Source organism: Cervus elaphus, chromosome 27 (assembly GCF_910594005.1).
Source record: "Cervus elaphus chromosome 27, mCerEla1.1, whole genome shotgun sequence".
Lineage (NCBI taxonomy): Eukaryota > Metazoa > Chordata > Mammalia > Artiodactyla > Cervidae > Cervus > Cervus elaphus.
The window spans coordinates 46,800,312-46,825,817 of NC_057841.1; the positions used below are offsets into that span (position 1 = coordinate 46,800,312).

Genomic DNA, 25,506 nt, shown 5'->3' on the forward strand with positions numbered 1-25,506 from the left:
GGGGTGACTAGCAAAGCTCAGATGAAAGTGTAATTTGATGGAGGTGGCACAGCCTCAGATTAATGTCCAGGATTCCCTTGCTGTGGATACTTGGAATACTTCTCCCTACCTGCAACTTTCTATAGTACTGACTTCTCTCCTTCTCCATTTTCTTCCTATGTTTTCCAAAATACTTATGAATATGCTCTGTTCTGAATCTTTTTATGATGTACAAACATAATCATTGATGAAGTAGAACTGTGGTCTTACCATATTAATTGGCTTATTACTTAGTAAGAAGAGAGTGCTACCTTCAAGGATTGCATCAAGAACCACCTCTTCTAGGAAACTTGTTTTGTGACATTGGTCCATATTGATGTTGCTCCTTTCTGTCAGCCCTTGTAAATCACTCAAAATATGTCTTGATTTTGCCCTGTGTGTGCGCAAAGATTTCTAGTAAGGTCTCTGAAATTCATGTTGATTAAATTAATAGATATTTACTATGTGACTAATAAGTGTGTAAGGCACCTTGCTATATGTTAATAAGAATACAAATGAGAATAAAACAAAATTTTTGAATTATGCTGAATACAAATGCATGTTATAAATGTATGAAAAGAATTTTCATAGGAAGAGCTCAGTGTAGAGGAAGATCAAAGAAAGGAACTTCACAGACTAGGGGAAAAAGCAGAAAAATTTAGGGCTTGTCAGTGTAGTGTAATTAGATATAATCATTGGGAAAATGTAGTGAGATTAAGTGTTAAAAATGTGATTAAAGGAGTGATGACCCTATATGTGAGACAGCAAAAGAGACAGAGATGTTAAGAACAGATATTTGGACTCTGTGGGAGAAGGCGAGGGTGGGATGATGTGAGAGAATAGCATTGAAACATGTATATTACCATATGTGAAATAGATCGCCAGTCCAGGTTCAATGCATGAGACAGGGCTCTCAGGGCCGGTGCACTGGGACGACCCTGAGGGGTGGGATGGGGAGGGAGGTAGGAGGTGGGGTTCAGGATGGGGGACACGTGTACATCCATGGCTGATTCATGTGAATGTATGGCAAAAACCACTACAATATTGTAAAGTAATTAGCCTCCAATTAAAATAAATAATTTATAAAAAAATGTGATTAAAGGAATGGAACTAGAATAAGAAATAAGATGTCCCTGAATTTGGAGAATCAAATCTCTATTTTTAGTATATTATGCAGATGGAAAAAGAACCTTGATTAGGATGGGAAGCGGAATATCCATTTATACAATAATATAATAGCTAGTAATTGGGAATATACTTTATGTAAGGCACTTTTCTAGGTTAGAGGGATAACTGAAATTGTTGGGTTAGGAAGCCATTGTACAGAATTTCAGACTGTCATGATTGCTGTGGAAATAGAAAGCAACTGTTAGATTCAGAAATGTTGGAGAACTTGTACCTGATTGAATATGAAAGGCAAAAGGGCCTTTATAATATAAAGCACTAAAGAGCATGCCATTAAAAGAAGAGGGAAAGTAGGAGGAGCTGTGTGAATAGAAGAGTACTGATGGATCTCATTTTGGATACGGTGGTAGGGATTAGAGTTTGGTGAAAGATTTCCCTTTTTGGCTCTTTCAGGGTTTCCCTTTTTGCTCTTATTCTGTAGAGTTGTTTGAGTACATAGATCTGCAGCCACAGAGACTACTTGACCAACTTTGACATTAATGTCGTTTAACTTCTTGGAAGTGTTAGAGAGCCATGGCCATCAGAAATCAGGCCAACCCCCTTGGGAAAGAAAACCCTTCATCTCATTAAAAGGATTCTTGCAAGTTTTACATGGCCAGGTACCACTTATTAGGAGTCTATGTTAGTTGGAGGAAAAGCCTTATAGTAACAGATGGGATAGGATTTGCCTGGTCTTTTCTTCTCTGTACACATCTTTCTTGGGAACCATGAAGGAAAATAGATCTGATGGCTAGCCTTTCTCATTTTTTTTCTCCAGCAGAGGGGAGCCTAATATAATTCAGCTCTTAGATGCAGAGTTCCTGCTACCTGTTACTATGTGTTTAACCTGACTTGATGCAGGACATAATCAGTCCCTAATCAGCAAGACATCATAAACTGTTTTCCACACTCCACATAGTTCAGTACCTAAAAATGGACAGATAATGAGAGAACACATTTCTCCTTTTAAAATTTATTTTTAATTGGAGGAAAATTGCTTTACAATGTTGTGTTTGTTTCTGCCATAAAACAATGTGAATCAGCCATAAGGATTCATCTGTTGATAAACATCTAGGTTGCTTCCATATCTTGACAATTGTAAATAGTGCTGCAATGAATACTTGGGCACATGTGTCTTTTTGAATTCTGGTATTCTTAGGATATATGCCCAATAGTGGGATTGCTGGGTCATATGGTAGATTTATTCCTAGTTTTTAAAGGACTCTCCATACTCTTCTCATTAATGGCTGTTTCAGTTTATATTCCTACCAACAGTGCAAGATGTTTCCCTTTTCTCCACATCCTCTCCAGAATTTATTGTTTATAGATTTTTTTCTATATACTAACAATAAAAAACCAGAAAGAGAAATTAAAGAAACAATTCCATTCACCATTGCAATGAAAAGAATAAAATACCTCAAAATAAACTTACATAAGGAGAAAAAAGACCTGTGTGCAGAAAACTGTAAGACACTGATGAGATAAATCAAAGATGCCACAAACAGATGTAGAGATAGATATACCATGTTTATGGATCAGAAGGATTAATGTGTGAAAATGACTATACTACCCAAAGCAATCTATAAATTTGATGCAATCCCTATCAAATTACCAATGGCATTTCTTACAGAATTAGAACAAAAAATTACACAATTTTTTTGTATGGAAGCACAAATGACTCCTAATAGCCAAAGCAATCTTGAGAAAGAAAAATGAACCTGAAGGAATTAACCTTCATGATTTCAGACTATATTACTAAGCTACAGTCATCAAGACAGTATGGTATTGGCACAAAAACAGAAACGTAGACCCATGGAGCAAGATAGAAAGCTGAGAGATAAACCCAAGCACTTATGGGCACCTTACCTTTGACAAAGGAGGCAAAAAATACAATGGAGAAAAGACATCCTCTTCAATAAATGGTGCTGGGAAAACTGAACAGTTACATGTAAACGAATGAAATTAGAATATTCCCTAATACCATGTACAAGAATAAACTCAAAATGGCTTAAAGACCTAAATTTAAGGCCAGAAACTATAAAAATCTTAGAGGGAAACATAGGCATACACTCTTTGACATAAATCACAGCAAGATCCTCTTTGACTCACCTTCTAGTGTAATGGAAATAAAAACAAAAATAAATAAATGGGACCTAATGAAACTTAAAAGCTTTTGCATAGCAAAGGAAACAATAAAGATGATAAGAAAGCCCTCAGAATGGTAGAAACTAATTGCAAGTGAAGCAATTGACAAAGGATTAATCTCCAAGTACAAGCAGCTCATGCAGCTCAATATCAGAGGATAAGTTTCTTATCTCTATGACAACATAAAACTTCACACAATAAGAGGAAATCTGGTGGCTGGGAAGACCTTTGAATGACCCTGAAACTACTGTGTAGAATGCTATTTTTCTCCTTTGGGAAGACCAACACAAATTCCAAATGTCCTCATTAATCAGCTTCATTTGTGAGCTGAAAACAAACTGGAAGAAATATTACATAATTCTCACCCAAACTATACCAACCATTAGAAAATAAGTTCAAATCACATTCTGTCCCTACTTGAGAATGAGGGCGTTCTGCATCTGTGATTACAGACACTATGACATTGATTCATGAAACAGAGAAGTAGAACTTCTGGTCTTTTGAGTCTCAGGACATGAATTCAATTTTGAACTTGTGTTGTTGTTTTCCTAAGACAAATAACCAAGTTCTTTAAGAACTTTTAAATTCTACATTTTTGGGGGTATTAAGTTATCCTTGAAAAGATAGCTTCCCATTACTTACAGAATTTGTTAAAAACAAATTCTTCACCTCAGTATTAGAGGCCTTTTAATATTTAAGAATAATCTGCATTTTATTTGTTCACATCAGAAATATTTATTGAGGGTCTAATTTATGCCAAGCACTTCTGTTAGTACTGTGAATGTCATAAATATATTCTTCCCATATACCTATGCAAAATTACTTCATCTTCAAACATTTTTTGAAAATATTAACTATTAAACTGTTTATGGAGTATATGGAAATTCTCTGTAATGTTTTTGTCACTCTTCTAGAAACCTAAAACTTCCTAAAATATGAAATGTATCACATTTTAAAAGGAAATTCCATAAAGTCTTTCTAATTACCTCCCTTCTGTGAACTTTCCTTTTTCTGGAATACAGTCTAGGAGGGATACACTGAACCATCACTTTGACTTGAGCAAGAACAGTTTTTCAAACATATCTGCTAGTTGTTCAGTTGGTTCCTTTGTTCCAAAAATATTGATCTGTGTTTGATGCTTCCTTGAGTCCTCCAAAATGCTTAGTCCAAGAGATGAATAAAGACACCACGGACTTCCTTGCCAGAGGGCACTGATAGAACAGAAAATTTACTAGAATGACTCAAGTTGGAGCTCTTCTGCAGCCACATTAACTTTTTTCTTTTTTTTTTTTTTTATTTATTTTTATTAGTTGGAGGCTAATTACTTTACATTATTGTAGTGGTTTTTGTCATACATTGACATGAATTAGCCATGGATTTACATGTATTCCCCATCCTGATCCCCCCTCCCACCTCCCTCTCTACCCGATTCCTCTGGGTCTTCCCAGTGCACCAGGCCCGAGCACTTGTCTCATGCATCCCACCTGGGCTGATGATCTGTTTCACCCTAGATAATATACATGTTCGATGCTGTTCTCTTGAAACATCCCACCCTCGCCTTCTCCCACAGAGTCCAAAAGTCTGTTCTGTACATATGTGTCTCTTTTTCTGTTTTGCATATAGGGTTATCGTTACCATCTTTCTAAGTTCCATATATATGTGTTAGTATGCTGTAATGTTCTTTATCTTTCTGGCTTACTTCACCCTATATAATGGGCTCCAGTTTCATCCATCTCATTAGAACTGATTCAAATGAATTCTTTTTAATGGCTGAGTGAGTAATATTCCATGGTGTATATATACCACAGCTTCCTTATCCATTCGTCTGCTGATGGGCATCTAGGTTGCTTCCATGTCCTGGCTATTATAAACAGTGCTGCGATGAACATTGGGGTGCACGTGTCTCTTTCAGATCTAGTTTCCTCTGTGTGTATGCCCAAAAGTGGGATTGCTGGGTCATATGGCAGTTCTATTTCCAGTTTTTTAAGAAATCTCCACACTGTTCTCCATAGCGGCTGTACTAAAAAATATGGAACGCTTCACAAATTTGCGTGTCATCCTTGCAGCAGGGGCCATGCTAATCTTCTCTGTATTGTTCCAATTTTAGTATATGTGCTGCCAAAGCGAGCACTAGCTTTTTTCTTTATCTATATTCTTGAATTTAAGTCACATTTCTTTGACCAAAATAATGGATTTACACTATTTTGTAATTATTCTTATAGTACATAATTCATATTTGTTTGATAAGTAATACAGCACATCACCAAAGCTGAGTTCTCCAAATATATACGTGAGTCTGACATCATAACACAAACACATTATATATTTTTTTACTTTTTTGATTAAGAGTTTTATAGAATAGTCTATGAACAACTCAGAATAAGGTTATTGTACATTATCTTAATTCAAAGTATCACATAAGTCACAAGGAAGGGATATGATAGTAAAAGGAAACTTATCTCCATTTAGAACGTTAGAATTTAAAAGGAAATTTAAAATTTACATAGAATTTTAAGTTATAAGAATATAAACATCAAAGATACCACAGTAGTTCATGTTTACTTCTCAATAAAGTACATCAGGAATATATATCTATTTGTTCTATTCCTCAGGTATGGCTGATGCTCTGTTCTCCAGATTTAAATGCATGCAATCTTAAAGGTTGCTATGAAGAATAAGTGAGATTAACAGTATGCATTGATAATTAATGGTAACTTTCTTGGTAGTAATTATAAGTATCCAACACTTGGAACATATTGTGAACAATTCAATGTTATCGTGGAGGAAGTCACTTTAGACAGTCTTCTCAAAGAAAAGGAATGTCTGGATTTATAGATTATTGACCTAGATTCCCTGGAGAAGGGAACAGCTACCCACTCCAGTATTCTGGCCTGGAGAATTCCATGAACTGTATAGCCCATGGAGTCACAAAGAGTCAGACACGATTGAGCGACTTTCACTTTCATTTCTTCCGAAGCCCTTATAGTTCTGTATCAGTCAAATTTATTCAATTTAAGATTAATATTTAATTCAATGCTCCCTCTAACCAAGTCTATTTTAAGCTGGTTGTCCTGGAATCAGATTCTAAGTCTCTGAGATGAAAGTACAGAAGGATTACTGGCGTGTGCTATTCAGAGTATCATGACTGGGCAGAGTGAGTAGCTGAGCCAGGGTGTGGGCACAATGGAGGCTTTAGTCAACCACATTACTTCCCTAATTCTAAGATATTCCTTAAAAGATGTCTTAGGCATGAAAACTGGACCCTTTTACTCTCAAATTAACCTGTTATTGGATCTAGATTTTCCAGGATGAGGCAGTAATCTTGGAAGATCCCTTCCACCAAGGGTAATTCTTGGTGAAGATTTCAGCTATGGTCGAGTCTGCAGCAAACATTCCTACCACTGCATGGCACACACAACAAAAGTTTTCTAGGTGGTTGAGGAATGAAAAATTTGAAGGTTCTTCCCCTTCAAGAACCTCTTAGTCTGCATTGAGAGTTAGGGGTCAGTAGACAGATAAAGGTTTATAAAATAGTGAAACTTCTAATAAGTATTTCACCCAGTGAAAGTGAAAGTTAGTCACTCAATCCTGTCTGGCAGACTGGCCTGCCAGGCTCCTCTGTCCATGGAATCCTCGAGGCAAAAATACTGGAGTAGGTAGCCATTCAGGCAAGAATACTGGAGTGGGTAGCCATTTCCTTAGAAGGGATCTTCCTGACCCAGGGATTGAACCTGGGTCTCCTGCATTACAGGCAGATTCTTTACCACCTGATCCCCAATCAAATACTGTGGCTGCACAGAGTAGGAGCTAAAAAGTGAAAGTAAAGAATCATGACTATATTTCATAAATAATAGTAAATTCATAATCATTATTAAGAACAGCAAAATAGTGGGGAACTTAAGTTTAGGCAAAATTGTGAGAACAACTCATCATCCCTAGTTTGTTAAAGCAATGGTTCAGTTCAGTGCAGTTCAGTTCAGTCACTCAGTCGTGTCTGACTCTTTGCGACCCCATGAATCACAGCACGCCAGGCCTCTCTGTCCATCACCAACTCCTGGAGTTTACTCAAACCCATGTCCATCGAGTCGGTGATGCCATCCAACCATCTTATCCTCTGTCGTCCCCTTCTCCTCCTGCCCCCAATCCGTCCCAGCATCAGGGTCTTTTCCAATGAGTCAACTCTTTGCATGAGGTGGCCAAAAGATTGGAGCTTCAGCTTCAGCATCAGTCCTTCCAATGAACACCCAGGACTGATCTCCTTTATGATGGACTGGTTGGATCTCTTGAGTCCCCAAGGGACTCTCAAGAGTCTTCTCCAACACCATAGTTCAAAAGCATCAAATTTTTGGTGCTCAGCTTTCTTCACAGTCCAACTCTCACATCCATACATGACTACTGGAAAAACCATAGCCTTAACCAGACAGAACTTTGTTGGCAAAGTAATGTCTCTGCTTTTTAATATGCTAACTAGGTTGGTCATAACTTTCCTTCCAAGGAGTAAGCGTCTTTTAATTTCATGACTGCAATCACCATCTGCAGTGATTTTGGAGCCCAGAAAAATAAAGTCAGCCACTGTTTCCACTGTTTCTCCATCTATTTGCCATGAAGTGATGGGACAAGATGCCATGATTTTAGTTTTCTGAATGTTGAGCTTTAAGCCAACTTTTCACTCTCCTCTTTCACTTGCATCAAGAGGCTCTTTAGTTCTTCACTTTCTGCCATAACGATGGTGTCATCTGCGTATATGACTCAAATGTGTTCCTTACTATGGCTGAGTAATATTTCATTGTATATCTGAACCACAACTTCTTTATCCATTCATCTGTTGACAGACATCTAGGTTGCTACCATGTTCTAGCTGTTGTAAATAGTGCTTCAATGAAGAGTGGGATAGATGGGTCTGTTTCAATTTTGGTTTCCTCAGGGTACATGCCTAGGAGTGAGATTGCTGGGTTATATGGTGGTTTTATTCCTAGTTTTTTAAGGAATCTCCATACCGTCTTCCATAGTGGCTGTATCAATTTACATTCCCACCAACAGGGCAAGAACTCCCTTTTCTCCACACCCTCTACAGCATTTATTGTTTGTAGACATTTTGATGATGGCCATTCTGACTGGTGTGAGGTGATATCTCATTGTAGTTTTGATTTGCATTTCTTTAATAATGAGCGATGTTGAGCATCTTTTCATGTGTTTGCTAGCCATCTGTATGTCTTCTTTGGAGAAATATCTGTTTAGGTCTTTTCCCCACTTTTTGATTGGACTGTTTGTTTTTCTGGTATTGAGTTGCATGTGCTGCTTGCATATTTTGGAAATTAATCCTTTGTCAGTTGTTTCATTTGCTATTATTTTCTCCCATTCTGAGGGTTGTCTTTTCACCTTGCTTATAGTTTCCTTTGCTGTGCAAAAACTTTTAAGTTCAATGAGGTCCCACTTTTTTACTTTTGGTTTTATTTCCATTACTCTAGGAGGTGGGTCACAGAGGATCTTGTTTTGACTTGTGTCATTGAGTGTTTTGCCTATGTTTTCTTCTAATAGTTTTATAGTTTCTGGTCTTACATTTAGGTCTTTAATCCATTTTGAGTTTGTGTATGATGTTAGGAAGTGTTCTAATTTCATTTTTTTACATGTAGCTGTCCAGTTTTCCCAACACCATTTATTAAAGATGTGGTCTTTGCTCAATTGTATTTTCTTGCCTCCTTTGTAGAAAATAAGGTACCCATAGGTGCATGGGCTAATTTCTGGGCTTTGTATCTTGGTGCATTGGTCTATGGTTCTGTTTTTGTCCCAGTACCATACTGTCTTGATGACTGTAGGTTTGTAGTATAATCTGAAGCCAGGAAAGTTGATTCCTCCAGCTCCATTCCTCTTTCTCAAGACTACATTGGATATTCAGGGTCTTTTGTGTTTCCATATGAATTGTGAAATTTTTTCTTCTAGTTCTGTGAAAAATGCCATTGGTAATTTGACAGGGATCACATTGAATCTGTAGATTGCATTTGGTAATATAGTCATTTTCACAATATTGATTCTTCCTACCCCAAAACATGGATATCTCTCCATCAGTTTATGTCAACTTTGATTTCTTTCATCATTGTCTTATAATTTTCTATATACAGTTCTTTTGTCTCCTTAGGTAAGTTTATTCCTAGATATTTAATTCTTTTTGTTGCAATTGTGAATGGGATTGATTCCTTAATTTCTCTGATTTTTCATTGTTAGTATACAGAAATGCAAGTGATTTCTGTGTATTGACTTTGTATCCTGCAACTTTGCTAAATTCACTGATTAGCTCTAGTAATTTTCTGATACAATCTTTAGGGTTTTCTATGTACAGTATCATGTCATCTGCAAACAGTGAGAGCTTTACTTCTTTTCCAATCTGGATTCCTTTTATTTCTTTTTCTTCTCTGATGGCTATAGCTAGGACTTCCAGAACTATGTTGAATAATAGTGGTGAAAGTGGACACCCTTGTCTTGTTCCTGTACTTAGTGGGAATGCTTTCAGGTTTTCACCATTGAGAATAATGTTTGTTGTAGGCTTGCCATATATGGCCTTTACTATGTTGGGGTAGGTTCCTTCTATGCCCATTTTTTGAAGAGTTTTAATCATAAATGAATGCTGAATTTTGTCAAAGGCTTTTTCTGCATCAGTTGAGATGATCATATTGTTTTTATTGTAAATACAGAATAAATGCAAAATGAATTGACTTTCAGAGTGAATATAGAATGGATTTCCTTCCTTTATATAATATATAAAGGAAGGCTACTGGTGGGCTACGGTCTATGGGGTCACAAAGAGTCAGACACAATTGAGAGACTAATACTTCGACTTTTCTGTTTATTGTAGCTGGCTTTCTTTTCCTGTAGAGAACATGGACAGCTTCATCAAGCCAAGTGAGGAATTGAGGTCGTTTCTCATTTATTTTGTTTATTCCTCTAAACCTGAATGTGTGCATATTATGATGGGCTTCCCTGGTGACTCAGCTGTTAAAGAATCTGCCTGCAATGCAGGAGACCTGGGTTTGATCCCTGGGTTGGGAAGATCCCCTGGAGAAGGGAACAGCTACCCACTTCAGTATTCTGGCCTGGAGAATTCCATGGACTATATAGTCCATGGGGTCGCAAAGAATTGGACACAACTGAGTGACTTTCACTCTCTCATTCACATATTATATTACATATTTTATATATATATATATATGTATATATATATATATGTACTGTATATATGCATAGTACACACTATAGAAGGTATTAAGCTCTCCTCATTCTTTTTTTTTTTCATTTATTTTTATTAGTTGGAGGCTAATTACTTTACAATATTGTACTGGTTTTTGCCATACATTGACATGAATCAGCCATGGACCTACATGTATCCCCCATCCCGATACCCCCTCCCACCTCCCTCTCCACCCGATCCCTCTGGGTCTTTCCAGTGTACCAGGCCTGAGCACTTCTCTCATGCATCCAACCTGGGCTGGTGATCTGTTTCACCCTTGATAATATACATGTTTCGATGCTGTTCTCTCCAAACATCCCACCCTCGCCTTCTCCCACAGAGTCCAAAAGTCTGTTTCTGTACATCTGTGTCTCTTTTTCTGTTTTGCATATAGGGTTATTTTTACCATCTTTCTAAATTCCATATATATGCATAGTATATATGTATTGGTCTTTATCTTTCTTAAACTCTATTAAAGATTATTTTCAGTGTCAATGAGCACATAGTTTTAAAGTGTGAAATTTGGACCAAAGTAAAAGTTTCCAAGAATGAAAAGAATATGTGATTAGAGATTATTTTCTCCCAAATTTCCCTGAAATAATTCTACTTGGTTAGCCATGCCCACATTTAAACACAGAAATGTCTGCTTAAGCAAAAGACTAAGCTACAGTTTCAAACTCAAATGATTTTCTTTACAATAAATGACACAGGATAGTAACTTAATCACACAGGAGTCAGTTAAAATATACGTGGCTTTATTCTTCATTTCTAGGGAAATGTGATTATTAAATCTGATAACATTTGCATATGTAAATGACTATAATTAGGTAGGAATTTTATCTTTCTAATTCTAAAGGGCATTCACCAAAATTACTGAGAAAGGTGAAACTGTTAGATGCAAAATACACTGTATAATATATGTTAATAAAAAATTTCAGTATTTTTATATTTAACAAGTAGTAGATTGCTAATATTGTACATAGGGCACACAGAAAAAACTACTAATAGAGAGAGGGAAGTGAGATTTTTTTTTAAAAGGAAAAGATAAATGTGAAAGAGGCAACACTAAGCTTAAAAAAATAGATACTAAGATCTCAGATTTGCATATGAGAAATGTTAAAGGAACATTCCAAACAAACAAACAGGATCCAATGGTCAATGGTATGTGTGTTACTTAGTGACATACCTTACAGGCATAAAAGGAGGTGGAGCAAAACCAGGCAGATAAGCAGAAATGATGATAGGCTACAGGTCAGGCTAATTGAGTAAGAAAAAAAAAGGACCAACAGAAAGGAAGAGTAATATCCGAACACTGAAACTTCCCCTGTTGGCAAAAGCCAAAATAAGTCCCCTAAGAAATAGGGACATGTAGAAATAGAACAACAAAATAAGTAATGTGAGAAACTAAAATAAGAAGGTAGGGCATCAGGGGTTAGGAAAAGCTAAATTTATCAGTTATTCAACTGCATAGAATAAACGAATGCAATAATTTTTAAAAGTAAAAAAAACTCACATTTTTTTATAGTCCAAATATAAGCAATTCAAGACAACTATGGAAATCCATGGAGTTATTTTTGTTCCATCTCACCTAGGAGAAGACCCTTGTTTTAGTGGTCAAAAATGACATACAAGCATTTATGTAAGCAAGATGGAGAAGGGAGGAAAGAACAGTCTTCCACCTCTATTTAAGGGATCATCCCAGAAACTACATAAAATGTCTATATTATATAAATGAAGTTGTGTGTGTGTGTGCTCAATCATGTCTGACTCTCTGTGATGCTGTGGGATGTAGGACTACAGGCTCCTCTGTCCATGGAATTTTCCAGGCAAGAATGCTGGAGTGGGTTGCTATTTCCTACTCCAGGAGATCTTCCTAGTTATATGGCCACATATTTGCAAATTAAGCTAGAAAATGTACCCAGGTAAACACGGTGGAAAATAGACATTAAAGGAAAATGGAAATTAATTTCTGCTGTACATTATTACATAGAAATAGGGAAACATAATATTAAATAACATATATTGTGTTCACCATGTGACCAAACCCTGTACAAAATATTTTGCATCTATTATTTAACAATAATCCTAAGAATTAAGAACTAATATTTCCCCCACTTTATAAATCAGAAACTAATGACAAAGAGCTTAAAATCTAGTTCAAAGTCATAGACTTAGTAAAGGGCAAAATAATTTAAAACCTGGTCTGCCACATCCTAGGGATATAGCACTGTTTCTGTAAGTATGTGGAAGAGTGAAAAACCAACATTTCCAAAAGGATATCTTTGTTAGCTTAGGCAATAGTCTTTCCCATACAAAAAATGAAAGTGAAAGTCGTTCAGTTGTGTCCAACTCTTTGGGAACCCATGGACTGTATAGCCCATGGAATTCTCCAGGCCAGAATACTGGAGTGTGTAGTCTTTCCCTTCTCCAGGGGATCTTCCCAACCCAGGAAGTGAACTGGGGTCTCCTGCATTGTAGGCAGATTCTTTACTAGCTGGGCTACCAGCCCATCCAAGCAGCATATAAATTTATCTTACAAAGCATAGAGTTAATTTTAAAATGGGAACATCTTAAAACTTACAGGAGACAGAGTCTATGTGAAAGAGAATGATGGACAGATATACAAATATCCAATTCTAGAGAGAAGGAAGAGAGGGAGTAAGTGAGGGACAAATGTATAGAGGTAAGTAGAAAAGAAGAAATGAGTGAGAAAAACTAGAAGAGATTCAAAGAATTTAAAAGAGTGAATAAATATAGGAGAGAGGAAAGAAAGAGAATGAAAAAAATATGTGTACCATTTTGCTTGTGGAGAGTAGCTGCCTCAGTGCATTCTCTGTAACTATCCAAATGGCTAGAGGTATTCCTTTATAGGCAATGCGTGAGTTTTCATAGACGTAATAGAGTTTAAAAACAGAAATGATAATGGAAAGTTTGTGATCAATTTGAGAGGGAAATTTCAAGCATTTCATTTCTTATGAAAAGGAACACTCCAGTTCCACTGTCTTATGACCAGTGTCTTTTTGTGCTGGGTCTGACCTGGCAGTCAAGCAGGAAGGTCTAAAATATGCAGTGAGGGAGGGAAAAAAAGAAAGAATGAAAGAAATGGAGAAATTACATTTTTATCTCATGTAAAATCAGTAATAATTGCTGTAATCTAAAGGTTTTTAAGTTCAGCTTTTGTTCAACAATTGGATCTGCACTGACACTTGTAAAGAGATGAGAAGTAATACATCCTACTTCACATAGTGGCTTGGTATAGAATAAAACTGTAAGAAAATTTCAGCATTTCTGGTATGAAGACCTTCGGTAAATTAGTTGCAACATTTTAGATCATTAGAATGATTATAGCAACATAGTAATAGGAGCCTACAGGGTTTTTACACCTCTTTTTTAAGTTAATTAATTTATTTTAATTGGAAAATAATTACTTTACAATATTGTGATCATTTTTGCAATACATCAACATGAATCAGCTACAGGTATATGTGTTCCCCCAATCCTGACCCCCCCACCCCGCCGCAGTTCAGTTCAATTCAGTTCAGTCGCTCAGTCCTGTCCGACTCTTTGTGACCCCATGGACCACAGCACGCCAGGCCTCCCTGTCCATCACCAGCTCCCAGAGTTTACTCAGCCTCATCTCCATTGAGTTGGTGATGCCATCCAACCACCTCATCCTCTGTAATCCCCTTCTCCTCCTGCCTTCAATCTTTCCCAACATCAGGGTCTTTTCAAATGAGTCAGCTCTTCGCATCAGATGGCCAAAGTATTGGAATTTCAGCTTCAACATTAGTCCTTCCACTGAACACTCAGGACTGATCTCCTTTAGGATAGACTCATTGGATCTCTTTGCAGTCCAAGGGATTATGAAGAGTCTTCTCCAACACCACAGTTCAAAAGCATCAATTCTTCGGCGTTCAGCTTTCTTTATAGTCCAACTCTCACATCCATACATGACTATTGGAAAAACCATAGCCTTGACGAGACGGACCTTTGCTGGTAAAGTAATATCTCTGCTTTTTAATATGCTGTCTGGGTTGGTCATCACTTTCCTTCCAAGGAGTAATCGTCTTTTAATTTCATGGCTGCAGTCACTATCTGCAGTGATTTTGGAGCCCTCCAAAATAAAGTCTCTCACTGTTTCCACTGTTTCCCCATCTATTTGCCATGAAGTGAAGGGACCGGATGCCATGATCTTAGTTTTCTGAATGTTGAGCTTTAAACCAACTTTTTCACTCTCCTCTGTCACTTTCATCAAGAGGCTCTTTAGTTCTTTACTTTCTACCATAAGGGTGGTAAGTAATAGTAAATACTTTTACTATTATAACCTTTTAATTTTTTAAAATTTTAGTTCTTTATTACTCCTTTAACTTGCATTTTATAGCCTACTATAAAAAAGCCTACTTTTAAAAAAAGACCCTATATTTAAAAAACAAATTCCATATATATTTTTTTAATTTTTGTGATCAATTTTTTGAACAACTGACAGGTTCAAAATTGGGGAAGAAGTACATCAAGTCTGTGTATCATTACCCTTCTTATTTAACTTATATGCAGAGTACATCCTGCGTAATGCCAGGTTGGATGACTCAGAAGCTGGAATTGAGATTACTGGGAGAAATAACAACCACCACAGATATGCAGATGATGCCACTTTAATGGCAGAAAGTGAAGAGGAACTCTAGAGCCTCTTGATGAGAATGAAAGAGAAGAGTGGAAAAGCTGGCTTAAAACAGCATTCAAAAACACTCATATAGTGGCATCTGGTCCCATCACTTCCTGGCAAATATATAGGGGAAAAGTGCTATAGATGATCTCAGCTGCTATATCATCATTATTTACAAAACATGAGGGGAGAGAGCCTGAGCATGCCATCTTGGCTGATTTGCTCTCTCCCCACACTATACTTCTCTGTCCTGTGCTGTGCTTAGTCGCTCAGTCATGTCCGACTCTTTGCCACCCCGTGGACTGTAGACCACTAGGCTCCTCTGTCTATGGGATTTCCCAGGCAAGAATAGTGGAGTGGGTGGCCATTTCCTTCTCCAGAGCCTTCTCTAATTATTCCTAAACGTTGAAGTGTATGGAACACTCCCAAGTCATTTTACTAGGGTACCATTACCCTGATATATAAATGAGACAAAGACACTGCAAAAAAGAAATTATAGGCCATTATCTTTGTTGAATGTAGATGCAAAATAAAATATTAAGAAATTGAATCTAGCAATACATAAAAAATAATCATAATCATGATAAATTATTCCATGAATAATATAATAAATTCAATAATAGAGGCACATTCCTTACTTTACAGAGTACTAGAATCTGTCTTCTAGTCCACATTTTTTTTTCTAGTCCACATTTGATGGAAGACTCTTAACCCACTCCCTCTTACACTACACAGTGAGCTGGTAATGCAGCCTTATTTATTGGCCTGTCACCTGGTCTTCCTACATTTTCCCCACTCCCTTTTATTTCTTATGAGAGCAAATCCAGAAGCCCTAACCTAGAGATTCAATTTTAACTGCTGCCATTATTCCATGATCAAAGCCGTATCATAGCAGGTCTTCCAAATCTACTTTTGCATTTTGTCTCAGCTGAAAAGTTATTCTTCCTGATACTCTGCCCCTAATAGAGTTAGGTCCATCCCATTTTATTTTTCTGGGCTTTTGGGTTATCTGGCATTCAGCTTCAAATTAAGTAATGACTTCCTGTTGATGCTCAGTTGTGTCCAACTCTTTGAGACTGCATGGACTGCAGCACATTAGGCTTCCCTGACTTTCACCATCTCCTGGAGCTTGCTCAAATTCATGCCTATTGAGTCGGTGATGCCATCCAATCATCTCATCCTCTGCCATCCCCTTCTCCTCCTGTCTTCAATCTTTCCCAGCGCCAGGGTCTTTTCTTATGAGTTGGCTCTTCGCTTAGGTGGCCAAAGTGTTGGATCAGCTTCAGAATCAGTCCGTCCAATGAATATTCAGGTTTTTTTTTTTTCTTTAGTATCAACTGGTTTGGTCTCCTTGCAGTCCAAGGGATTCTCAAGAGTCTTCTCCAGCACCACAGTTCAAAAGCATCAATTCTTCAGCGCTCAGACTCCTTTATAGTTCAACTCTAACATCCATACATGACTACTGGAAAAACCAGAGCTTTGACTACATGAACCTTTGTTAGCAAAGTAATGTCCCTACTTTCTAATATACTGTCTAGGTTTTTCATAGCTTTTCTTCCAAGTAGGAAGCATCATTTAATTTCATGGCTGCAGTCACCATTTGCAGTGATTTTGGAGTCCAAGAAAGTAAAGTCTGTCACTGTTTCCATTGCTGCCCATCTATTTGCCATGAAGTGATGGGACCAAATGCCATGATCTTATTTTTCAAATGTTGAGTTTTAAGCAAGCTTTTTCACTCTCCTCTTTCATGTTCATCAGGATGCTTTTTAGTTCCTCTTCACTTTCTGCCATAAGGGTGCTGTCATCTGCATATCTGAGGTTATTGATATTTCTCCCTGCAATCTTGATTCCAGTTTGTGCTTCATCCAGCCCAGCATTTCACATGAAGTACTCTGCATATAAGTTAAATAAGCAAAGTGACAATATACGGCCTTGACGTAGTCCTTTCCCAATTTTGAACCAGTTTGTTGTTCCATGTCCGGTTCTAACTGTTGCTTCTTTACCTACATACAGGTTTCTCAGGAGGTAGATAAGGTGCCCTGGTATTCCCATTTCTTTAAAAAATTTTCCACACTTTCTTGTGATCCACACAGTCAAAGGCTTTAGCATAGTCAATGAAGCAGAAATAGATGGTTTTCTGGAATTCTCTTCCCTTTTCTATGATCCATCGGATGCTGGCAATTTGATCTCTAGTTATCCTCTGCCTTTTCTAAATCCAGCTTGAACATCTGGAAGTTCTTGGCTCACATACTGTTGAAGCCTAGCTTGGAGAATTTTGAGCATTACTTTACTAGTGTGTGAAATGAGTGTAACTGTGTGGTAGTTTGAACATCCTTTGGCATTGCCTTTCTTTGAGATTGGAATGAAAAGTGACCTTTTCCAGTCCTGTGATCACTGCTGAGATTTCCAAATTTGCTGGCATATTGAGTGCAGCGCTTTCACAGCATCAACTTTTAAGATTTGAAATAGCTCAGTTAGAATTCCATCACCTCCATTAGCTTTGTTTATAGTGATGCTTCTAAGGCCTACCTGACTTCTAACTCTAGGATGTCTGGCTCTAAGTGAGTGATCACACCATCGTGCTTTTCTGGGTCATTAAGGCATTTGTTGTACAGTTCTCCTGTGTATTCTTGCACCTTTTCTTAATATCTTCTGCTTCTTTTAGGTCTTTGCTGTTTCTGTCCTTTATTGTGCCCTTCTTTGCATGAAATGTTCCCTTGCTGGTTTAGTTACGAAGTCATGTCCAAATTGTGCAATCACATGGACTTTAGCCCACCAGGCTCCTCTGTCCATGGGATTTCCCAGGCAATAATACTGGAGTGGAGCTCTCCTGCATTCCATGCAGATTCTCTACTGAGGTACAAGTAGCTCCAGTTTTCTTGAAGAGATCTCTAGTCTTTCCCATCCTATTGTTTTCCTCTATTTCTTTGCATTGTTATCTTAAGAAGGCTTTCTTATCTCTTCTTGCTATTCTTTGAATTCTGCATTCAGTTGGGTAAATCTTTTCCTTTCTCCTTTGCCTTTTGCTTCTCTTTTTTTTTCTCAGATATTTGTAAGCCCTCCTCAGACAATCACTTTGCCTTCTTGCATTACTTTTTCTTGATAATGGTTTTGTTCATTGCCTCCTATACAATGTTATGAACCTCCGTCCTTAGCTCTTCAAGCAGTCTGTCTACAAGATCTAATCCCTTGACTCTATTTGTCACCTCCACTGTATAATCATAAGGAATTTGATTTAGGTTCATGAATGGCCTGAATGGCCTAGTGGTTTTTCCTATTTCTTCTATTTAAGCCTGAATTTTGTAGTGAGGAGCTGGTGCCTATTTCCATTGCTGAGATTGTCCTGTCCTGAACTTAGCTTTATTGCCTTTATCCTCAGATTACTCTGAGACAGATGTTAAATTGTTTTCTCAATAGCACAAGGGGATAGTTTTCAGGTGACTGGTAAACTTCACCAACTTTGTTTTTGATATAAATTGGGAATGGAGTACGTCAAGGCCATATCTTGTCACCTTGCTTATTTAACTTATATGCAGAGTACATCACGTGAAATACTGGGCTGGATAAAACACAAACTGGAATCAAGATTTCAGGGAGAAATATCAATAACCTCAGATTTGCAGATGATACCACCCTTATGGTAGGAAGTGAAGAGGAAATAAAGTGCCTCTTTTTTTTTCTAATTTATTTTTTGTTGAAGGATAATTACTTTATAGAATTTTCTTGTTTTCTGTCAAAATTCAACATGAATCAGCAGCCACAGGTATACATACATCCTCTTCTTTTTGAAACCCCTCCCATCTCCTCCCCATCCCATCTCTCTAGGTGGATACAGAGCCCCTATTTGTGTTTCCTGAGATATACAACAAATTCCAGTTGGCTATCTATTTTACATATGGTAATGTAAGCTTCCATGTTACTCTTTCCATACATCTCACCCTCTCCTCCCTTCTCCCCATGTCCATAAGTCTATTCTTTATGTCTGTTTCTCCATCACTGTTCTGTAAAAAAATTTTCAGTACCATTTTTCTAGATTCTGTATATATGCATTAGAATACAATATTTATCTTTCTCTTTCTGATTCACTTCACTCTGTATAATAGGTTCTAGGTCCATCCACCTCATCAGAACTGACCCAAATACATTCCTTTTTATGTCTGAGTAATAGTCCATTGTGTATATGTACCATTACTTCTTTATCTATTCATCTGTCAATGGACCTTTAGGTTGCTTCTATTTTCTAGCTATTGTAAATAGTGCTGCAATGAACAATGGCATACTTGAGTCTTTTTCAATTTTTATTTCATCAGGGTATATGCCTAGGAGTGGGACTACTGGGTCATATGGTGGCTCCATTCCCAGTCTTCCAAGAAATCTCCATACCGTCCTCCATAGCAGCTGATATCAACCCACATTCCCACCAAGAGTGCAAGAGCATTCCCCTCTCTCCACACCTCCTCCAACATTCACTGCTTTTAGACTTTTTGATGGCCATCCTGATCGGTGTGAGGTGATGTCTTGTAATTTTGATTTCTGTCTCTCCAACAATGAGTGATCTTGAGCATTTTTTCCTGTTTTTGTTAGCCATTTGCATGTCTTTGGAGAAATGTCCATCTATGTCTATTTTTCACTTTTTGATTGGGTTGTTTGTTTTTCTGGTATTGAGTTCTATGAGCTGCTTGTATATTTTGGAAATTAATCCTTTGTCAGTTGTTTCATTTGCTATTATTTTCTCCCATTCTGAGGGTTGTGTTTTCACTTTGCTTAGAGTTTCCTTTGCTGTGCAAAAGCTTTTAAGTTTAATCAGGTTCCACTTGTCTACTTCTGTTTTTTTCCGTTACTCTAGGAGGTGGGTCATAGAGGATCTTGCTTTGACTTGTGTCATCAAGTGTTCTGCCTATGTTTTCTTCTAATAGTTTTATAGTTTCTGGTCTTACATATAGGTCTTTATTCCATTATGAGTTTATCTTTGTGTATGGTGTTAGGAAGTGTTCTGATTTCATTCTTTTACATGTAGCTATCTAGTTTTCCCAGCACCATTTATTGAAGAGGCTGTCTTTGCCCCATTGTATATTCTTGCCTCCTTTGTCAAAAATAAGATACCCACCGGTGCATGGGTATATTTCTGGGCTTTCTATCTTGTCCCATTGGTTTATATTTCTCCCCCCCCCCCCCATTGGTTTATATTTCTATTTTTGTGCCAGTACCATACTGTCTTGCTGACTGTTGCTTTGTAGTATAATCTGAAGTCAGGAAGGTTGATTCTCCAGCTCCATTTTTCTTTCTCAAGACTGCACTGGCTATTTGGGTTCTTTTTTGTTTCCATTTGAATTGTGAAATATGTTGTTCTAGTTCTGTGAAAAATGCCATTAGTCATTTGATAAGGATTGCATTGAATCTGTAGATTGTATTTGGTAGTATAGTCATTTTCACAGTATTGATTCTTCCTACCCAGGAACATGGAGTGTCTCTCCATCTGCTTATATCATCTTTGATTTCTTTTATTAGTGTCTTAAACTTTTCTGTGTACAGTTCTTTCATCTCGTAAATTTAATCCTAGATACTTAATTCCTTTCATTGCAACGGTGAATGGGATTGATTCCTTAATTGCTCTTTCTGATTTTTCATTGTTAGTATATAGAAATGCAAGTGATTTCTGTGTATTGATTTTATATCCTGCAACTTTGCTAAATTCACTGATTAGCTCTAGTAATCGTCTGATACTATCATGAGGGTTTTCTATGTACAGTATCATGTCATCTGCGAACAGTGAGAGCTTTACTTCTTCCTTTCCAATCTGGATTCCTTTCATTTCTTTTTCTTCTCTGATGGCTGTAGCTAGGACTTCCAGAACTATGTTGAACAATAGTGGTGACAGTGGACACCCTTGTCTTGTTCCTGATCTTAGGGAGAATGCTTTCAGTTTTTCACCATTGAAAATAATGTTTGTTGTAGGCTTTATTTTATATGGCCTTTACTATGTTGGGGTAGGTTCCTTCTATGCCCATTTTTTGAAGAGTTTTAATCATAAATGGGTGCTGAATTTTGTCAAAAGCTCTTCTGCTTCTACTGAGATGATCATATGGTTTTTAATCTTTCAGTTTGTTAATATGGTGTATCACATTGATTGATTTGCATATATTGAAGAATCCTTGCATCCCTGGAATAAACCCAACTTGATTATGGTGTATGAGCTTTTTGACATGTTGTTGAATTCTGTTTGCTAAAATTTTGTTGAGGATTTTTGCATCTATGTTCATCAGTGATATTGGCCTGTAGTTTTCTTTTTTTGTGTTGTCTTTGTCTGGTTTTGGTATCAGGGTGATGGTGGCTTTGTAGAATGAGATTGGAAGGGTTCCTTCCTCTGAAATCTTTTGAGAATTTTTGAAGGATGGGCATTAGCTCTTCTCTAAATGTTTGCTAGAATTCTCCTGTGAAGCCATCTGGTCCTGGGCTTTTGTTTTTTGGGAGATTTTCATCTCAGCTTCCATTTCAGTGCTTGTAATTGGGTTGTTCATAATTTCTATTTCTTCCTGGTTCAGTCTTGGTAGATTGAACTTTTCTGAGAATCAGTCCATTTCTTCCAAAATATCCATTTTATTGTCATAGAGTTGTTCAAAATAGTCTCTTATAATCCTTTAAATTTCTGCATTGTCTGTTGTAACCTCTCCTTTTTCATTCCTAATTTTGTTGATTTGACTTCTCTCTTTTTTTCTTGATGTGTCTGGTTAAAGGCTTAACAATTTTATTTATCTTCTCAAAGAATCAACTTTTAGTTTTATTCATCTCTGCTATTGCTTCTTTTGTTTCTTTTTCATTTATTTCTACTTGGATCTTCATGATTTCTTTCCTTCTACCTATTTTGGTTTTTTTTTTTTTTTGTTGTTGTTGTTCTTCTTCTTCTTTTTCCAGTTGTTTTAGGTGTAAAGTTAGGTTGTCTATTTGATGTTTTTCATGTTTCTTAAAGTAGAATTGTATTGCTATAAACTTCCTTCTTAGAATGCTTTTGCTGCATCCCATAGGTTTTGAGTTGTCCTGTTTTCATTGTCATTTGTTTCTAGAAATTTTTTGATTTCATTTTGATTTCTTCAGTAACCTGTTGGTTATTTAGAAATGTATTGCTTAATCTCCATGTGTTTGTGTTTCTTACAGTTTTATTCTTGTAATTGATATCTAGTCTCATAGCACTGAGGTCAGAGAAGATTCCTGATACAAATTCAATTTTCTTAAATTTACTGTGGTTTGATTTGTGACCCAAGATGCGGTTTATCCTGGAGAATGTTCCTTGTGCACTTGAGAAGAAGGAGTATTCTTCTGCATTTGGATGGATTGTCCTAGAGATACAAATGAGACCCATATCATGTAATGTATCATTTAAGACTTGTGTTTCCTTATTAATTTTCTGTTTGATGACTGTCTATTGGTGTGAGTGGGGTGTTAAAGTTTCCTACTATTATTGAGTTACTATCAATTTCTCCTTTTATGTCTGTTAGTGTTTGTCTTATGTATTGAGGTGCTCCTATGTTGGGTGCATAGATATTTACAATGGTTATGTCTTCCTCTTGGATTGATCCCTTGATCATTAGGTAGTGTCCTTCCTTATCTCTTGTAATCTTTATTTTAAGGTCTATTTTGTCTGATATGAGGATTGCTACTTCGGCTTTCTTTTGCTTCCCATTTGCATGGAATACATTTTTTCCATCCTCTCACTTTCAGTCTATTGTGTCTTTAGGTCTGAAGTGGATTTCCTGTAGACAGCATGTATATGGGTCTTGATTTTTATCTACTTAGTCAGCCTGTATCTTTCTGTTGGAGCATTTAATCCATTTGCATTTAAATTAATTGTTGGTATATATGTTCCTATGCCATTTTCTTAATTGTTTGGGGTTGATTTTGTAGATCTTTTTTCTTCTTTTTATTTCTTGACTTTATAAGTTCCTTTAACATTTGTTGTAAAGCTGACTTGGTGGTACTGAATTCTCCTAACTTTTACTTGTCTGAATAGCTTTTTATTTCTCCATCAATTTTGCATGAGATCCTTGCTAGGTACTCTCATGTTGGTTGTAGATTTTTCCCTTTCAGTAGTTTAAATATATCCTGCCATTCCCTTCTGGCCTGCAGAGTTTCTTCTGAAAGATCAGCTGTTAAACGTATGGGGTTTCCCTTGTATATTACTTGTTGCTTCTCCCTTGCTGCTTTTAATATTCTTTCTTTGTGTTTAGTCTTTGTTAGTTTGATTAGTATGTGTCTTGGCATGTTTCTCCATGGGTTTATCCTATATGGGACTCTTTGCATCTCATGGACTTGATTGACTATTTCCTTTTCCATATTGGGGAAATTTTCAACTATAATGTCTAAAAACATTTTCTCATACCTTTTCTTTTTCTCCTTTTCTTATGAGACCTCTTTAATTTGAATGTTGGTGTGTTTGACATTGTCCCAGAGATCTCTGAGACTATCCTCAGTTCTTTTCATTCTTTTTACTTTATTCTGCTTTTCAGAAGTTATTTCCACCATTTTATCTTCCAGCTCACTGATTCGTTCTTTTACTTCAGAGATTCTGCTATTGATTCCTTCTAGAGTATTTTCAATTTCAGTATATGTGTTGTTTGTCTTTGTATGTTTGTTCTTTAATTCTTCTAGGTCTTTGTTAATTAATTCTTGCATTTTCTCCATTCTGTTTTCAAAGTTTTGGGTCATCTTTATCATTATTCTGAATTCTTTTTCAGGTAGTTTGCCTATTTCCTATTCATTTATTTGGACTTCTTTGTTTCTAGTTTGTTCCTTCATTAGTGTAGTATTTTTCTGCCTTTTCATTATTATTATGATTATTTAACATATTGTGTTGAGGTCTCCTTTTCCCAGGCTTCAAGGTTTAATTCTTTTTTTTTTTTTTTGTTTGGTTTCTGCCCTCCTAAGGTTGGTCCCGTGGTTTGTGCAAGTTTAGTATAGGGTGGTATTTGTGCCGAGGTTTTGTTTGTTTGTTTTTCCTCTGATGGGCAAGGCTGAGTAAGGTGGTAATCTGCTGATGATTGGGTTTGTATTTGTGTTTTGTCTGTTTGTTGTGCAGTAGCGCCTTCCCAGGGTGCTACTGGTGGTTGGGTGATTTGGGGTATTGAATTCAAATCATTTCCTTTGTGTGAGTTCTCACTATTTGATACTCCCTGGGGTTAGTTCTCTGGTAGTCTACAGTCTTTGAGTCAGTGCTCCCACTCCAAAGGCTCAGGGCTTGATCTCTGCTCAGGAAGGAAGATTCCACAAGTAGTTTGTTATGACATTAAATGAGATTAAAACAAATATGCAAAAATGAGAAATGAAAGATGAACCCCAGACAAATGGCAGTTAAAAATCAAGCAAATAATAATTAAAATAATGGAATATACATGTATACATATATAGCCATTAGCAAAGTGAAAACAGTCCAACAAACATAAAGTACAGTTGATTGACCTGATGAACAAAGTAAATAAAAAATTATATTTACCAATTAAGAACAAAACTAACAGAACTAAAGCAAGGTGCCAACTGGGGAATAAAGCAATAAAAACAAAACTAACAAATATGTTGAGAGGAAAGGAGAGAAAGAAAATAAAGAATCAATAGGCATGCAAAGTAAAATAGAGGTAGATGAAGAATATTTATATACATTAAAGAATAATAGCAAGGAGAAAAGAAGAGTAGGAGAGACAAAGGAATACATGTAGAAAAAAATAGGTTTTAAAAAATTAAAATTATAAAAAAGAAAAGAAAAAATTTTTTTAAAATGGAGGAAGAAAGAAAAAGGGGGAAAAAAGAAAAAGGAAAACTTTACAGAACTGCAAAATCCCAATGGAGAGGTTGATAACAACAATAAAAAATGTGACTGAAAAAAATAAGTTCAAAAGTTTAACTAGATTTCATAGTGCCAATAATATTGACAACTACAACAGAGGGGGAAAAACAGGGGGGAAAAAAAAGGGAAAATCCAGGAGAATCTACAGAGCAAGTCAAAACATAATAATAATGTTTTTCTTGAGTCACTACTATCAGAGTCCTTTCCCTCCCCAGGAGTCACAGTCCACCTCACCTCCCTACGATGCCCTCCAACATTATGCTGATTTCTGGACCTGCTGTGGGGGCAGCTCAGCTTCTAATATTGTCCTACTTCTATGTGTTCTTGCCTCCAATGTCCACAGCTATCAGAACTAGTGTGTTTTCTTCTGTGGGAGCTCTCAATGTCCTTTAATATATTCCATAGACACAGAGTCTGCCTAGTTGATCCTGTGGATTTAATCTGCAGCTTGTACAGCTGGTG

At 36.7% G+C, this 25,506-nt stretch overlaps 1 non-coding gene across 1 annotated transcript; it reads right to left on the reverse strand.

Moving 5' to 3' along the window:
* Positions 1-5,350: 5,350 nt before the first annotated feature.
* Positions 5,351-5,458, reverse strand: LOC122685135. Its single transcript, XR_006338299.1, has one exon. It is a non-coding gene; the product is annotated as a U6 spliceosomal RNA (small nuclear RNA).
* Positions 5,459-25,506: the final 20,048 nt, after the last annotated feature.